At 34.0% G+C, this 19,517-nt stretch overlaps 2 non-coding genes across 2 annotated transcripts; both read left to right on the plus strand.

Moving 5' to 3' along the window:
• Positions 1 to 504: 504 nt before the first annotated feature.
• On the plus strand, positions 505 to 577 carry TRNAV-UAC (transfer RNA valine (anticodon UAC)). The gene has a single exon. It is a non-coding gene; the product is annotated as a tRNA-Val (tRNA).
• Positions 578 to 8,977: 8,400 nt separating this feature from the next.
• TRNAV-UAC (transfer RNA valine (anticodon UAC)) lies at positions 8,978 to 9,050 on the plus strand. Its single transcript has one exon. It is a non-coding gene; the product is annotated as a tRNA-Val (tRNA).
• The last annotated feature ends 10,467 nt before the right edge of the window (positions 9,051 to 19,517 follow it).

Raw genomic sequence — 19,517 nt, forward strand, 5'->3', positions numbered from 1 at the left:
GCATACCTCTGGATAGCAAAACGTCTCAAGAGGTCTCACTTTCTGAAGTGTAGAATCGTATTGTGGATAGATGAAGATCAATACGTTTGTTTTGGTAACGTGAAATACAAGAATAAAGCTCATGTGAAGCAATTTGATATAATTCTGAGATTTGATCCATTTGTGTGTGTTCATTCAGGTGAATGAAATTATGTGGAAAGGTAATAAAAATAACTCAATTCAGAAAAATTGTTTTCCATTTTCTCTTCCCTTATTTGGAAGACTGCAAAAACGTGTAGCTCCAGAAATGTTGTAAAAACTCTTCCAATAAATAAACAAGTTTGGTATTTGGTATTTCGTTTGTGATAACAGAAGTGATCAAAAAAAAAGACGTAAGCAAGGCTCAGGTTTATCAGTTTTGTGTGAATCACATTTACTTTAAGCATCAATGAAATATTTGATTTATTATTAAATCGATATTCAAAAGGAAACTGGTTGAATGCATTACAGGAAAGCTTCACGTGAGTTCTCGTGGTGTAGTGGTTATCACATGCGCTTTACACGCGCATGCTCCTCGGTTCGATTCCGAGCGAGAACATCATGCGAACAATCCCATCAAAATTCCAAACACATTTGGAAATTTGTGTATATAAAGCATACTCTATAGTTTCTGGTAATAAATTTTTTGAAAGAAGATTTTGTATTATACTTCTGCAGTAGGAAATGAATTTTAGTTACTCATCATATTTATGTACGTGTTACCTTATTTCTATATTTAATTAACTGTTTTGGCAGACTTGCTTAATGGCATTATGTATTTTAATACCTAGTTAAAGGATTAATGTGAGCAATAAATTTATGCATATGAAAAAAAAAAGCCCAGAGATTACAATATTTACCCAGACTCGGAGATTTTATTATTTTCTCTATACAGAAATAGTTTCCAATAGTTTAAAATCATTTGGTTGTTATTAATGTCGTGATAATTGTCGAAAACAAAACACTATGAGACCCTACGTATATTTGTGTGTGTTCGTGTGTACATTAAATTGTGTTGCAAAGTGGTAAGAAGATAAAATAGCGTCACAACAGTAAAAAAGCAATTGCATAAGCCGAACACAGCCAAGGAAATCTAGTAGAATATTAAACATGCTGATTGCATTATTTATTTACTTTCTGACATGGAGAGATATCCGTCAACGAAGAATTTCTTTCTGAAGGAAGCAATGAATGTCATCATTATTTCATTAATTCCACGAGAATTAATAAATCAGCCATTCGGGGATTACACATGAGCTAATTTCACTCCCGGTTTTGATGGAACCACAGCAAGCATTATAAAATCTTCAGTAGATTGCATAATCATGGCTTTGTCTCTGCTTGATCGATCATTTATAATTCTTTAAGTATAGTTGGAGCAATTCGTTTATTGCAAATCGACAGATACAGAAACCGCGTCTATGACAGGGTAATGTTTTATTTAAAGTAATTCATTTTGTAAGGCAGAATACGAGGCGTAATTTTAGCCCTAATTGGGTTTCGGTTTGGCAGCCGGTCTCTACAGATTATTCCTTGGGTTTTGATAAGATGGGGCTATTGCTAACTCTAATTAATATTTATCTGTGTATACTTGTGCATTCCTATTATGATATATAAAGGGGGATTTTAATCTTTGATTAACAGCTGGATTGTTCAATTTTTATTTGTAGTATTTTATTTAAAAGGTGAACATTTAGTTTTTAAATTTATTCCTTATATATTATTTATTTTACATTTCCCATTAATTATTTTCCACATTTATGTGAAATAGTAACGTATAACAAATATAGCTCGCGGATTATTTTATCCTAGAAATTAAGCAATTTTGATGATATTATTACAGAACATTCGTGAGGGGTTTGAAATGATTTCGGTTAATTCTACCACAGGTGTTCCGGGGTAATTACACGTAATTTCCTCGGTATGATTTCGAGCAAGCGAGAACAATCCCATAAATCATTCGTATTTATCCCATTAATATTTTACCCCCTAAATCTTTATTATTAACTGAAACCTTTGGAAAGTCAGTTGATGCGATAAAATATTTACTTTACTTCTTGAGACTATGTTCCTTATGAGTAAGAAAAATGTTTTTTAAACCACACATTTATTAAATTGCTTTGTTTTTAACTTACAAAGCAATTTAGGTGAACGATATATTAATTTTTTTTTCCAAATTCCCTTAATTCCCTAAAGGAAAATATGAACTTTTAAATTAGCAGCGTTATAAATGTGAAGGTTTTGTCATAAATTGTCTACCTGAACCTGCATCCACAGAAAATATCTCATAGACGTAGTTTTTTCGTAGATATCCCTTTACAGCGTAATGACATTCAGACCGTAAATCGGATTCCGCAGAAAAGCAAAGGCTTGTCTGCAACTGACAGAGTTCGTTTTACAAGAAAGTCCACGAGAGTCGATATCATAAAAGCCAGCAAGTTGAAAAAAAAAAACAATTGCCAAGGACTTGAACGCATCATAATATTCTTCCTCTCGGAGTATTTAACAACATTATATCAGAATCTGTTGAACCAGGCAAGAAAAGCAAAAACAGACAAAAAATAGTGAAATATTTTGAATTACGGATGCAAAACTATTCTTGAGGGAATCACAAACTTGAAGAAGTTACAGTCTATAGAATATGAACCGTCCAACAGATTCAGTAATATCAGAGTATACCAACAGTTGTACCTTTGACTTTCTTTACCCATGGTGCACAGATCGAGAGGAATCTGTCCTGCATATGAACATCAATAAGCACTAGAAAACATTGGGTAATGCTGCAAGCTTAGCTGAAGAATAATACTGGTGCTATTGATATATTGGTCCTAACGGAGGTATCCGTTAATAGTAATGAAGCAAATATCCATCAAATTCCAGGCTTTGAACAACATAATTACTGCCGATAAACAAAAAGAGGTAGTGGATTATTAATATTTACCGAACAGAAATAATAGCAAAAACGCAGTCTTTACTCTAGAGCATGCTGAAAATGTTTGTACCGAAGCAATTAATGCTGTTAGTCAACAGGACCACCTAATACTAAATACTTTTTATATGCCACCAAATTAAAATTATTTCACAAACTCAGCTGCTGGCTTTCATGCCAAGAATTATTCTTAAATGAATATCTAATCATAATCGGTGATATAAACATAAATATTGCAACCCAAACCATCGTACAATACCCAGATACAGTATATTATCTATGTATAACTTAATACCAACTATAACATCATGCACTAGAGAAGTATTACAGCGTCTGGCATAATATAAACATCCGGGCACTACCAAATAGCTATACAGCAGCATTCATAAAATGTAAAGTTGCAGACCATTTCTTCACCTGTACTCTAAGAATAGAATACTTTCTACATTGAAAAGCAACATAAAACAATAATAGACGAAGAAATATCCAACCAAGAAATAAGAAACCTTGATTGAATGGAGCCACTAGATTCAGTAGATATTTTACACAACATTAAAAACTTGCTATGGAGGAAATGTATAAGAAAGTTACAAAAAATCAGAATTCGCTTAAAAAGAAGCCAAATCTTTGGATAATACAAAACATAATCCTAGATATACATAGAAAAGATATTCTACGGAAATAATGAAAGCGATGAACCAAACAATAAGCTGATTAAAAATCTGCTAGACTGTGTTCCCACTACCAACGCCTTTGAAACCATAACACACAGCTTAAAGAACGATACCAAATCTACCTTTCCACTACATCCAAGAAGTACAGAGAAAAATACCTCCACTTGGATTACAGACATTGTGATTCCAACCATAACAGAACCAGAACTATTCCCTCTATTCTATCAAACTAAATCAAACCAGGCATTGATGGCATCAGAAGTAAAGCAACAGCTAGCCAAGGTCCGATCCTTCTAAAAGTAATAAATGAAATCTTTAAAACTGGAAAAATAGTAACACACCAATACAATTAAGTTGCTATGCAGCTATGATAAAATATTACTTGGATACCAACTACACGATATATAAGAGTATTATATACTTTTGAACAGTTTGACTGTAATGCAGAATACAGTGCAATTATTGAAGTTAATGCCATTAACCTCAATAAGTTTTGGATAGTTTGTCCAGGTATTAAAAGTATTGCACTTTTCTAATTGTTTTGAAAATTGGTTTTCTGCAACGTTTATTAAACAATAATTTTTCATTGTTGTAATAAATTTTGATTTTCATTGTTAAGACTGATGAATGGTATTTTAAAATGATGACTTCAAGTTGTTCTCGTGGTGTAGTGGTTTATTACATCCGCTATACACGCGCCTGGTACTCGATTCGATGCCGGCAAGAATATGCGTGTTTTGTTATATTAAGAATTCTTATTTTTATTTTCTCTTTCATCTATTTTGCATTCTTCACAGCTTTCTATATGTTTTATAAGAACGTAATTTGTGATTCTTTATTTTCTTTTAATTTAACCTTTGCACGATTCCTGTGTTTTTCTATATTATGCTTGCCAAAGGGATCCAAATATTTTTCCAAAGTGGATTGTTTTCTATTTAATTTTACACCGAGACTTCATTTGTTTTAATTTAATCCAATTTTAGTTCAGTCTTATTTATAATATTTGTAAAAGCCCGTTAACACCGATTAATATGATTTTTTATCATCCTAATTGACACTGACAATGATGTACTTAACCCTATTAGGCATTGTTTTCCATGTCTGTCAAAGCGCTGGGCAGTTTATTGGTTTTGCAGTAAAACAAATAGAAAATGCACTGGTTAATTAAGTATTAGTTGTACTCTCTGTTATTCAAGTCTTATACAGTGATCATATTCTCGAGCTGCCAGAATTCCTCATTATAGCATGTAATGCGGAATAAATTCTATTGTGCAATATTCAACGTTGTTGCTGTTTACGATTTACAGTTGAAATTTTAAGAGTTATTTAATTTTAGTAACTGATAATAGGTGCAAAATATAGTGGAACTACAAATGAATAACATCTATCTGCATACTACATGAACAAAATGCAACAAAATTAACTAAGAAATAAACTTATATTCAAACAGTATACAGAAAAAGTATGTACACATGGTAATTGTATATGAATAATAGAATAGTTAAATTGCTAACCCACGAAATTAATACATTCTAAATTATTTTGAATCACCAGTTAAGTTATTTTTTTGTAGTTGTAAATTTACCTACTTCTTTTCAGGTAAGTTTCGTTTTTATATATTTAGTAGCAACTAATAATTACTGGATTATTAGATGGACGGAAGAGTGATATTTTAACACTTGTGTTATATCAAAATTGTTTGTAGCATTAGAAGAAGGGACCCCTATACTGAGTAATCTAAAAAAGCATGTACTTATCCGAATAATTTGTGAATTATACCAGTTCGGAGATCATGAGTTTGTTGTAATATATTGTCATTTAATTCATTGTTATGATATATTTTTGATATTCACTTTCACGACACGAATTGCAATCACAATAAGAAAGGAATGCAATGGGAATGAATGGAAATATTGGAAGCCTAAGTACATGTTTGATCTGCTCAGCGCTATGGCTATTTGGAATGCCAACATGCGTATGTAAAATGCCTTAACAACTGAATCACGAACAACGGGAACATTCAGACGCAAACCATTAATTATAGGTTAATAAAAAGTTTCTTAACAATTCATAATACACAAGGTGTGTGTGTGTGTGTGTGTGTGTGTGTGTGTGTGTGTGTGTGTGTGTGTGTGTGTGTGTGTGTGTGTGTGTGTGTGTGTGTGTGTGTGTGTAATTAAGCGGATTGATAATTTATTATATTAATTGCACTGTTGGTATATAATTATTAAATAAAATTATAAAATACTGTTTCTACCTTTGGATCCCCATTATGGTTCTTCATTAGTTGGAATCAACTATTGAGTCGAATAGGAATTAGGAAGCTGGTTCTTCCAAAATAATGCTCGCATAGCTAACGTCACGAGGAGAGTGATATAATCGTCAATTGTGTGGGGATATCAGTTAATTTATCGGATTTTTATGTTAAAAACCATAAATCTGATTAATACATCTTTAAAGCTTTAATTGAAACGTTGATAAGCATTTTACAGCTATTTCTGCAGAAAGCAGGATATCTTTAGCAACGATGAACGTTGCTGAAGAGTTCAGTACACTCATGAACTCAAGTATTGGATCGTTGGAACTGCGTTCACTTTCGGTACATTACAACACCATCCGGTTAAACCAATGCAGTAGGTTCAACATATTGTAAAAGGGATGCAGGTGACATCGAAATGGTAATGTAAAGCCTCTCCTCATCAATATGAATACAATTTCGGTAACATTGGGGCGTCAAGATTAAAACAAGCAAACGTGTGTACATCCCTATAATCGTTGTCATGACATGAAGATTAAGGACGGAAAATTAATAAAGCAGTTCATAACCGCATAGATCATTTAATTGATTATTCAATTAATAATATTTCGGTATCAAATAAGCATAATGTTGCTGTTAAATAATGTCTATATCTCCATAGACATTATAGTTCTAAGGTAAACAATTAGGTAGTACTGTGCAATTATTATCATACTATTTTCTCTATTTTCTCTAGTAGTACCATTACGATAACTCAATTGTTTAGTTTAACAGTAAAAAATAAATATACTTTTAATTGGAATGCCTTAATTTTTCTCTGTAAAATAGAATTATATGTAATTGAACTGAATGAACATATGAACCTGCAAGATTTCGCCTGATTTGCTAGCTTACAGGGTTAGAATAAACCATTGTTATTTTCAAGAAATACAATTGCAAGAATAGAAATAAGAAAAGACAGTTATTATGCTAAGTAGCACGATTAAAAGTACCAGGATGGTCTGAAAATTTCTCGGCCTAACAAAGAAAAAACGAATTTATAATTTCAGAATTATTTTTATTTTTAACATAATCTCCCTTCAGACTAATACATTTATTCCAGCGATGCTCGAGCGCCATTATCCCATCCCTGTAGTGATTCTAGTAAGATCTGCAAAATACCCCTCTACAACTGCAATCACCTCTTCATTCGAAGAAAATATCGAGGAAGGGTTTTAGTTTCGGGAAGAAATAGAAGTCAGACGGAGCCAAATCTGGGGAATAAGGTGGATATTCCAACAATTCATAGTGCAGATCCCTTAATTTTCCCATTGCCAAAACACCTTTGTGGGCAGGCGCATTGCCCTGATGAAAGATGATTTTATCTTCTGCAAACCGGGTCTTTTCTCACACATTTGTTCGTCTAGTCTGATTAAAAGATCGGAATAATATTTCCCGGTTATCGTGTTATTCTTTTCAAGATAATTAATGAACATCCCAAAACTCCGATGCTATGACCTTTCCGCTGATGGAACCGACTTTGTCTTCTTTGCCGCTGGACAACCGGCTTCTGTCCACTGTTTTGACTGCTGTTTGGATTCTCGTGCGTAATGGTGAATCCAAGTCTGATCCATACTAATAAATCGACGCACATAATTATTGTTCTTGTTAAAATGCTCCAAGCACTGTTCGCAGATTTTCATGGCTTTTTTGATCTGCTGTGAGGCGCGGCACCCATCTTGTGATTAGCATTTTCATTTGCAATTCTTCATGAAAAATATATCCTACATATCCTTTTGAAATGACTATAATCTCACGAATTTCACGCACTTTGACTTACTGGTCATCCAATACCATATCGCGTACTTGATCAATTATTTATGGTATCGTTACATTTTTTGGAGTGTAATGATACCATACCATTTTTTTACACTTTTTAAAATGATCCTTGACGTGGATCATTTTAAAGTCTGGTACGGCCATGTTTAAACGCGGCAGCCCATTTCGTAATTGTCGAAAACGAAAGAAAAGAGTGCCCATAAAGTTTTATGAAATAAACTTCGAATGAATTTCGCTTGGCATTAAACCTTCTTTTACAAAGCGTTTTATAACTGCAAAATACTGAATTTTATGCATTTCAAAGGATACAGACAACACTTTTGCTTCAGACAGCTGTATAAAACAAACTACTTGATAGAATGGCTTGCAATTTTACATGGATGCTTAAGACAGATGTACTAACGTAAAAAGAAAAATCTTTCCGATAGTGTCGCCATCTATGGTCGGAGACGAGAACCTTTCAGACCCCCCCCCCCCCCACCTTAAAATTCACTGGCACTAACGCCGATACAAAATTAAAAAAAAAATCTTAAGAAGTTGTTCTAGGGAATTTTCTTTTTGTGACAATGCTTTATATTAAGACCTTAACTTCCTGAAGTGAATTTTGAATCAACTTCTAAAAATAACGAGTAGTAGGGTTGGAAGGGCTTAGTAATAAGCCTTCGTAGATTTTTTTTTTTCGGTTTGGACGATGTCCAAGTTGGAAAGGAGACAAGAATAATACATTTTTAATAGGTAGGCATACCTGCTGGAGAGCAAAAAGACGCAAGAGGTCTCACTTTCTGAAGTGAGACCTCTTGCGTATCACTTTCTGAAGATAAGCCCTTAACGTATTGTTGGTAAGATGAAGATGAAAATGTTTGCTTTGAGAACCATGAAATACAAGAAAAACTCATGTGGAATAATTTGATATAATACCGAAATGTGTTCCGTTTGTTTGGCTTCTTGTGAATGAAATTATGTGGCAAGATAATAAGAATATTCCATTTTCTCTTCCCCTATTTGGAAGACTGCAAAAACGTGTAGCTCCCGAAATGTTGTAAAAATTCTTCTAATAAATAAACAAGCTTCGTATGTGGTATTTGTTTTGCAATAACAGAAGTGATAAAAAACAAACGTAAGCCAGGCTGAAGATTACTGTTTTTAGTGTGAATCACGTTTACTGTAAGCATCAATGAAATATTTGAATTATTATTAAATCGATATTCAAACGAATCTAGTCAGGTAATCGCTTGTATCGTAAATGGCTTCAATACATTACAGGAAAGTCAGTTCCTGTGAGTTCTCGTGGTGTAGTGGTTATCACATGCGCTTTACACGCGCAAAGTCCTCGGTTCGATTCCGAGCGAGAACATGTATTTTCCCCCCTTACTTATGCGAACGATCCCTTCTAAATTCCAGACACATTTGGAAATTTGTGTAGAGAAAGCATACTCAATAGTTTCTGGTAATAGAGCTTTTAGGAAGGTTTCGTGTTTTACTTCTACAGTAGAAAATGAATTTTAGTTATATTTATGTACGTATTACCTTATTTCTATATTTAGTTAATTATTATCTGGGCAGAAATTTTTAATGGCATTAAGTATTTTCATACATAGCTAAAGGATTAAAGTGAGCAATAAATTTATGCGTATGAAAATAAACAGCCCAAAAATATTTACCCAGCCTCGGAGATTTTATTATTTTCTCTATACAGAACTGTTTCCAATGTTTTAAATAATCTGATTGTTATTCTTATTGTGATAATTGCCGAACTAACAGAGTATGAGACTGCGTATAAATTGTGTGTTCTTGTGTCTGTACATTAAACTGCTTTGCAAAGTGGTAAGAAGATAAATTAGTCTCAACAGTAGCAACGTCATCTCTGAAGGTGTTGATTGCAATATTTATTTTATTTTCTGATGTGGAGAGAAATTTACGTCAACGAGGAATTGCTTTCTGCAGGAAGCAGTGAATGTAATCATTATTTCATTAATTCCATGAGAATTAATAAATCAGTCATCAGGTGATTACACATGAGCGAATTTCAGTCCCAGTTTTGATGGAATCACAGCAAGGATTATAAAATCTTCAGTAGATTACATAAAGATTACATACATCATAGCTTTGTCTCTGTGTGATCATTTATAATTCATAAATGATTTATTTGATCATTTATAATTTATAAAAATCTAAAATTTATCTGGTAGTACCATGACGATAACTCAATTGTTTAGTTTTACAGGAAAATAAATATACTAAAAATTTCGGGTAGTAACATCCTTTTTCTTACAAGTAAGAGCTTTGTTGACCTCAGCTTTGAAAAATGTGACTTCGATCATAACGGTCAACACGATTTGACGAAAAAGAAGGGAAAAAATACTAATACACTTTCATGATAATCCTAAGAACTGATCTAAACGTATCGCACCTTATCAGTGATTTTTCTGAGTGTTAGATAATCCGCGAATCATGCTCTAGAATTCAAACAAACTTTTTACGTCACTTCAGGTCTCTAACATGCAGGACTTTGATTGCACATCGGACGGTGAAAATAATGTATCTCCCAATGACATTTAAAACAGTACGAGAGAGCTATAGAAAGTATACAGCCACACAATTTAAAGACGCAATTTTTAACATCAGCAATCATTTAAAGTACGAGAGAGCGTTTAGAATCATGGTATCGCGGGCAGTTATCCACTGTAGACTGTTGTATATTTCTTGTATTTGTTTTTCGGATTTCTCAACTTTTTTTTATATACAGCTATATCAGTCAGCCCCTCTTTCCGTCCCTCCAGAGATGATTGTAACTTTATGTATTGTAAAAAAAATCAGTTCTCGTCTGTAAACTGTTTAGTTCTTGATATAAATGAATATAAATGCTTTGCAAAATGATGATTATAACAAGGTATGATATTTTGGAAAAAAAAAAACTATGATTCTATAAGAACAAATACGAAACAAGCTTCTTTTTTTAATCTGACATATTTATTCATTTTGTACTTTCTAAGCCACTTCAGTCCTCAAATGAGCGGGGCAGTGGTCTCACACAGCGATATACATAATTAAATTAAACATCCCCCTCGGTAAAAAAAATAAACTAGTTATTTTCAATGACCACATTTCTCATGTTCCGAACAAAACACAAAGAATTTTCTTTGTGTTTTGTTCTGAAAAGAAAATCTTTCTGAAAAGAACGTTGTCTGCAATAAAACCGTGTCCGTTGCTTGAAGTCTAAAATTAAAAGAATGAAAGAGGAAGTATAGCTTTTCTAATACAAAGTACAGTGCTGTCATCTACTTTTAATAAAGGTGGAAACACTCACACCGCACAACAATTTGATCTTTTCTGACTGATGTGTTGAGTGTCATCTCTCCCTTCCTTTGTAATGTCGCATGATTTTAAGGTTCCATAACATGGATGGGAAATTATTGTAGTTGCTGTGTGAACTCAGCTAAGCGTCAGTTTGTACGACTTCTTATGATAGTTAGCATGCTCACTCGGATAATGAGTTGTCAGGAAACAGCCCATATGCACATCTGCTCGGAGAAAATGTTGCTTCTCCTGTGGTGGAAGACAAAAACAGAAAATGTGATGTCTGATCGCAATTCTTTCTAGAACAAGAATATGGTGAACTGCGTTTGGTCAGTTAGTCCAAACGATCAAACTCTTGCATCGTAAAATTTTACTAAATCATGTCTGCAATTAATAATGTGGACGAGTGGTAAATGCGTTTGCGAATGCCTGTAGATGGCAGATTTCTTTGGAAACTATTTGGTCCGGGTGTATTCATGGATGGTTCGGGAGAGAATTTCACAACAAAAACTGATTAATTCGAGAAATAAATCCGAGTTTACTGAATTCCTTCTCGTTCTTTATCGATGACCTTGTTCGAAACAGAAAGCTGGTGTTAGTTCTGATACTTCCATTTGCACTTCGCATCATCAAAGAAATTCATCTTGTGTAAGATGTTATGGATTACATGCTAACGTTGCTTAATCTGACAGTGTGGCTAATGACTGTCATTTATAAAAGTGACAATTAAAATCAATATTACGCTTACAGTAAAAAAATGCACAGTAATCATTATTTAAGTCCCAAGCAAGGAACTTTGTGTAAAAGGATGTTGCAGATATGTCCATTTTATTTAATACTGTCATCTCGATTGAAATGCAAGAATAAAGCTCATGTGAAGCAATTTGATATAATACTGACTTGTGCTCGGTTTGAGTGTGTTCATTCATGTGAATGAAATTATGTGGAAAGGTAATAAGAATAATTCAGTTCTATTTTCACTTCCCCTGTTTGGGAGACTACAAAAACGCCTAGCTCCATAAATGTTGTATAAACTCTTCCAATAAATAAGGAAGCTTCTTTTTGGTTATGTCGTAATTACAGATATGATAAAAAAAAAAGAAAAAGAAATACATAAGCAAAGTTCAGGTTTATCAGTTTTTGTGTGAATCACATTTATTCTTATCACCAATGAAATATTTGAATTATTATTAAATCGATATTCAAAGGGAAATGGGTTGAATGCATTATAGGAAAGTCTAAATTGTGGTCTCATGGTGTAGTGGTTATCAAACGCGCAAGATTCTCGGTTTGATTCCGAGAGAGAACATATATATTTTTACCTCCTACTTATGCGAAATTACAAACACATTTGCCAGTTAGTGTATACAAAGCATACTTAATTGATTCTAAAATTTGCGGGAAGGTTTTGTAATAATATACTGCTACAGTAGAAAATGAATAAGGTTACACTCATCATATTCATGTGCTTGTAACCTTATTTCCATATTTAATTAATTACATTAGGGTAGAATTGTGTTTGATAAAGGGTCTATTGCTAACTCTAATTAATATTTATTTGCGTTTACGTGTGCTTTCTTACGGTTTATTTTAAGGAGCTCGGGAATTTTAACTCGAGTTTCTTCAAAACATGTGAAACACGAAAAACTGCATTTAGGTGAAAATTTTGATTAAAAAAAAAACTTGACATAGCAGCTAAGTACAGTATTTTTTCTTACAGCATATAATTTACTGTTTACGTAAAGCGATGAGGGCCATATTATTATCAAAGGTCATGCATGTCATTTATATTATATAAATCACCCCAAACGGAAGGTCTTCTCTCCCTTCTCTCCTAGAAGCTGGGATCGCTTCTTTGAGGAATGCTCCTCTCAAGCTTCAGGAAAGACTGTTTCTCCTTTTCCACTATCTCCTACCTCGCGTTTACCACAAGTTGGTGCTTGGTAGGACATATATTTCTGTACTGTTCAGAATGGACAGGGCTATCCGTTCAGCCGTGAGATCATGGCTCCTACTGCCGCCTGACACCCCTACTGCATGCTTCCACGGGAGGGTGAATGACGGCGGGCTCGGGGTTCTATCATTTAGATGACTGACCACACACGTGTGGCTGTCCAGAATCGCGCAGTTAAAACTATCATCTTCCCCTATCTACAGAGAGGCTTTCTATAGTCCTTTAATACAAGAAGACTTTAGGCAGGCTAAAGGCTGGTCCCATTAACAAGGTACCTTAATTGAGTCAGCAACCGCAGAACACAAGATATGGGCATCTCTGCTGAACTGTTCTGTAGATGGTGCTCCTTTAAAAGAATCATATCTGGCACCTACCCAGCATGATTACATAAGGGATGGCACCAGATTCCTCCCGGGATTCGAGTAAGTTGACGTTATCAGGACGAGGATTAATGCCCTGCCCACTCGAGTCCGCACTACTCGATGGGGTAGTGACAACTCAAACTGTAGTGCTGGATGCCACTAGAGTGAGACTGTCTCGTATAGTGCAGTGTTGCTTCAGCATCCATGAGGTCCGCGTGCTGAGGCATGACGCCGTGGTCTCCATTCTGAACAACGACTTTAAGAACAGAGGTTGGGAGACTGCGGTGGAAGTACATTATAGGACCTCCGCGGGTTTGAGTAAGCCAGACTTAGTGATTAATAGAGATGGTGACGTTTGGGTAGTTGATGGTCAGATGGTGGGAACAGGGTGCCCACTAGCCTATAGTCATAATAATAAGTAATCTATTATAAGAATAACCAACATCTAGTTAGTAAGATACGAGAGGATCATGGGGCAACTTCGAGGTTTACCATGTATATATATATAATACATTACGATTTTGAGTAACAGATACTTGCAAGTTAATAATGTTTTTAAGTAATACTACTAATAATAATACTTTTTAAATTAAATTTATGATTACATATTTAAATTACATGTGATACATGCATTGCGTACACACATACATTTGATTACATTGATTACATACATTACATATGATACATACATTATATACATTTAATTACATATGTTACCTACATTTGATTACATGATACAGACGTTACGTGTGTATGATTCCATATGATTCGTACATTACTTTACATTACATGCATTTGATTACATACGTACATTGATTAAATTTTTTTAAAATCAATTATTTTTTTTATTATTAACTTTATCATTGCATATTTACAACACAATACTACATGTTTACAACAGCTTTAATTCTGTTTTTTTTTTTTTTTTTTTTTTTAACAATGAAATTCTTACCGATTTTTCTGTATAAAGTTATCTGATGAAGATAACAGATGGCGATGGTTTCGTGGTTATGTTTCTATACTGGTCGTAAGCCAGGTATTGGTGTTACTGTTTGTTAGTACGTGCTTGGAAGACTTCAATTGCTATTCCACAGTTTAACTTTTTTTTTTTTTTTTTGCAAGTAGGGTTGGACTTGGACATGGTGTGTTTGTTTGTGTCTTTGTAGTGGTGCTTTATCATAGCTCTAATTTTCATTCTCGCTATAATATTTATATAGCGCCTGTTTCAGCTCTCTGTATGTCCCTAGGTTTCTGTCGTCGAACGGCAGTTTGTTTATCATGTCAGGTACGAAGAAGTTTCGGGTGGCTTTGCGGTAATGATTGTTGTACTTATATACTATGTAGTATGCTGACTGTGATCTTGTTATCACAACACAAAATATTTCACCTTAAATATTTTGTGTTGTGTTCGTGTTGCCTGCATTAGTGTGGGTTGTTCCCAGAATATCAGTTTTACCATTTTATCTCGCAACCATTGTAACCTGTGAAGTCTGTGCAGAATACATAAGATATGATTGCGTATCTTAAAATGTTTTCATATAATACTTTATAGATTAGGATTTTTATGTGTGTCGGGGCTATGTCTTTCAATCGGTATAGTTTGCTTGCTGTTATCCTAAGCTTGGTGTGTAGGTAGTTTGTATGGCTATTCCAACTTTGATCAGAATCGAAGTAAAGTCCGAGTTAGCGTGTGGTTTTCACCTGTGTGATGGTTGTGGTTTTTAGGTTCAGCGCTTTGTTTATAGGATGACGAATGTCGCATAGTGAGATATATAGTTTCTGTGGGCCGGGTTTGGGGATTTTTGAAGATATTAGGTGTGTTTTTCCAGGGTTTATATATATGGCGTTTTCGGTTAACCAGTTAGTGATTTGATTGATGTCGTGTTGCAATGAATACCACTAATGTTATTCTGTTTTTATCCAATGCAGCGTTTATTAGGTCTATGATATCTTCCAGGAGTGTTACCGTTCCTTTATTTTTTTAAAGCCATATTGTGTTTTGGGTATGGTTTGAAAATTTTCAACGTGTGTGATTCACGATGTACTCCATAATTTGGTTGATTACAGACAACGTGGCGATGGGTCTGTAATTACTTATAATGTTTCTCTTTCCGTGTTTATGCATGGGTGTGATTAATGCAGTCTTTAGTGTTTCAAGTACGTTTCCTGTTTCGAATATTTTATTTAACAGTTTTTATATAACTGTATATAAATTGGTTGAGTGTTTCTTGATGTCTTTCGGTCTGATTCCGTCCATCCCCCGTCCTTTGTTAGGGTAAATTTGTTGAATTGCCAGTGATAGTTCTTCTTTTGATACTGTGGGGAACCACATCGACTGGGTTGCTCGTGGACCTAATGGAGAATGTTCGTTTGAGTGAAGAAAGGTTGCTTCTTGTAGTTTTTGGACAGAGTTCACGAAGTGCTGATTATAAAGTTGTTTGACAACTGTTTGAGGGATTTGGGATCGCAAACAAAGCTGTGTTTTATTGTTTCTGAGGCAGTAGTTCTGTGTACATTGTCCAGCATTTCATTAATCAGGTACCAGGTTTTCTTTATGTCGTTTTGAGCTGTCGTTAATTTGTTTCTGTAACAGCTTTTTGCCGTTCTTATCTGTGTTGTTAAGAGATTCTGTTTTCTTTTTTATTCAGCTTTTAAAGCGATATTGTTTGGAGACTTCTTAAGGGCATCTTTTCTTTGTATGTCTGTTAATATGTTGTCTGTAATCCATGGTTTTTGTCTCGTTTGGGAGCACATTTTTATTTTTGTTAATGGTTTGTTATATATTTTGTTAAATTCAAGTTTAAGATTATTATAGAGAACTTCAGAAGAGTCTAGAGATGCTATCTGCATGGCGTCTGTTTTTCTGATTTAGTCGTTTACTATTGTTTCGTTTAGAATGCTATAATACTGTTTTGTAGTCTCAGTGAGTATTGTGGGTTCTGGTTCAGTGTGTAACTGTAATGCTGTGAAATAATGGTCTGCCAGATTGCATGTTATAACGGCTGCTGTGTGGCTGTTTGGAGGGGCCCTCTATTTATATGGTCAATACAGGATGAGATTGTTGTATTTCCGACTATCTTTTCTCGTGTATACGATTGTATGGATGGGTTATGTTATGTGCTGATAAGAGGTCTAAGTATTGTTCTGTGTTTTTATTTATGTTCCTAATGTTTATATTCATATCTCCTATTATTATCAAGTATTCTGAGGTACCTTCGTTCGTAGTTCAAAGCCATCTGCCTATTATTAATAATAATAAATAAATAAATAAATAAATAAATAAATAAAACCAGTGTTGTAACACAAGGATCAGTGCTTGGTCCACTGTTATTCAATCTATATATTAATAATATTGAGAAGGATTTCAAAGATAGGTTGGGTAATTAGAAATGCTGCTGATAACTTGCAGAACGATTTGCATAGGCTGGAATTATGGGCATGGGAAAATTGGTTTCAGTTCAATGTCAGTAAATGTAAAGTCACTCACTTCGGCGTGATTAGATACCCAATGTCGTATTGTATTTGAGGGAATATTATAGAAGAAACTGATGTGGCTAGGGATCATGGAGAGTTAGTAGATAGGAAGTGTAAGTTCAGGGGCCATGTGGTAAAGTTTGCAAATACAACAACTCAAAAGATAATTGCAATGCTGATTAAACATTAAACATGTAAAAATAAGGATGTCATTTTGCCTCTTTACAAGGCCTTGATAAGACCCCACTTGGACTACTGTGAGCAGGTTAGGTCTCTTGGTTTCCGTTGTGATTCTGATATATTGGCGAGAGTACAAAGGAGAGCGTTAAAAATGACATAAGGATTGTGGGATACTACTGATTATGAAGACAGATTGAGAATTCGTAGAGTGCAGATAATATGAATGAGTGGTGATATGATTGAGACTTTGAAACTTCTGAAAGTGTCATACAGGATTTCAACTGATGGAATTTTTCAATTTATGGAGGGTGGGGAAAGGACAAGAGGGCATCCTTTTAAGCAACTTGATTATACCCGGTTCATTAAAATATCTATAGAGTTCAAAGTTAAGCGTCTTCTCCAATGATCACTCTCCTTAATACCATCAAATATGCTCCTGAGTATTTTCTTTCATAAACAGCAATTTACTTTTCCTCATTCTGTGTCAATGTTCAGGTTTCTGAACGGTATATCAACACGGATCAAAACAAAATTTTATAGAGCAGGAATTTATCATTTCCTGATATAAGGTGCGATTTTATTATTTTCCTGAGACCATAGCAACTTTTCTTCTTTTTCTTCTTCTGTTGGCACTAAATCCCCATGTAGTGCCGTGGCCTCCCTTATTTGGGTTTCATAACTCACTACGAGGTGGGGTCGTTACCCCCACGCTCAACCATGTGTAATTATCTGCGAAGCGTTGTGTTCTTATGATCGGTTTGCCTGCTTTGTAGGAGGAAAAACTCCAGATAAACTGGGGAGAACAACCGTGCAGTCCACGCCCAAGACCGGCTTACTTGGCTATATCTGAGAATGATCCTTAGCTCCTTACGTCGGCGACAAAATAGAACACTCCTTTTCCAGGAATATGGATGTCGAACGTGTAACCACTCGGATAACCGTGTGGACATAGAAACTTTTATTAGCATAAATAATTCTTTTCTGTACTTCTGGAGAAATTTTTTTTTGTCAGTTTATTTCAGATTACAAGGACATATATCTTGTACGCTTTTAAAAGTGTATCATCTTGTTCAATACAGGGCAGACTATTTCGGTATTCGTTTCTGGAGCAATGTATATATTACTTTTATCCTGATTTAATTTCAGATGCATAGTCTCTGCAGTAGTCTCAAAAAATTTAAAATATTCTTAGTAGAGGAAGGGAATACCTATATTACGGTGATGAATTCAAATCTAGTTCCTTTAATAATAGTTTCATAACGCTAATACGAATGCGAAGGAGTGTTTTCATATTAGAACAGTTGAATTCATATTATTCGGTGGCGCTTCGTTCTGTGCTGTGAGATAAATTAAATGCATTAGCAATATATTAATAAATCGTGAAATGAAGAAAGTGCACTTTTAATTCTTACTTTTTTGTGTTTTTCACATATTCACATATCTGTACGACTATCCACACTGTAGCTGCCATAAAATAATACTTAAGCATTACATACACATACACAATACAAAAACCATTTTCAACATTAATTAATCGAACTTTCACTCTTCTAGGTTGAAGTATTAATGACGTACTGTTTAGACTAAACAACCATGTATGCGTTCACGTATTGTAGTTGGCTATCACACGCGCAAGTTTCTCAGGGCGAGAACATACATATTTTCTTTTCTTACATTAATAATAAAATTTATTATTATTATTAATGTAACTCTTTCATTTATTTTGCATTTCTTAAAGATTTCTATATGCTTTATAAGAACGCAATTTGTGTGTCTTTATTTTTTTAATGTAACATTTGCACCGATTCCTGCCTCCTAATGTCATCCTGAAACATTTTCATGCTATAGCGACTTGGATGTAAGAGCGCCTATTTACTATTAAAATAGATAACTATATATTATTTGTGAAGATTTTATACGAAAAAAGGAGAAAGGAGAAAAAAAATCAAATATTGAAAAAATACTCTATCATCCTTTTTAGGATTTAATGAGGTCTCAGAAAGTGAGACCTCACTTTCTGAAGTGCAGAATGCGTATTGGGGGAAGATCGAGATCAAAAGGTTGATCTTCATCTTGTATTTCATTTTGCATTGAGAAAAATGAAATGCAAGAATAAAGCCCATGTGAAGCAATATGATATAATACTGACATGTGCTTTTGTATGGCTTCATGAGAATGAAATCATGGTAAGATAAAAAGAATGATATAATTCAGAAAATTATTTTCTAATTTCTCTTCCCCTATTCGGAAGACTTCTAAAACGTGTAGCTTCTGAAATATAATAACTGTCATCTAATAAATACTCTGATATCATCTGATATCAATCTTTATTTGATTATTTTTTTTTTGTTATTTCTTTTTTAATAACAAAAGTGATCAAAACAAATGCAAGCAAGGCTCAAGTTTGCTGATTTTTCTGTGAATCACATTTACTTTATTCATCAAAGAAATATTTGAATTGTAATTAAATCGATATTCAAAGAAGTCTAGTCAGATAAACACGTGCATCTCGGAAATGGTTTCATTATATGAGAGGAAATATTTATTTACGTCA

The sequence above is a fragment of the Typopeltis vanoorti genome, chromosome 22 (genome assembly GCF_054136105.1).
Source record: "Typopeltis vanoorti isolate ZY-2024b chromosome 22, IOZ_Tvanoo_1.0, whole genome shotgun sequence".
Lineage (NCBI taxonomy): Eukaryota > Metazoa > Arthropoda > Arachnida > Uropygi > Thelyphonidae > Typopeltis > Typopeltis vanoorti.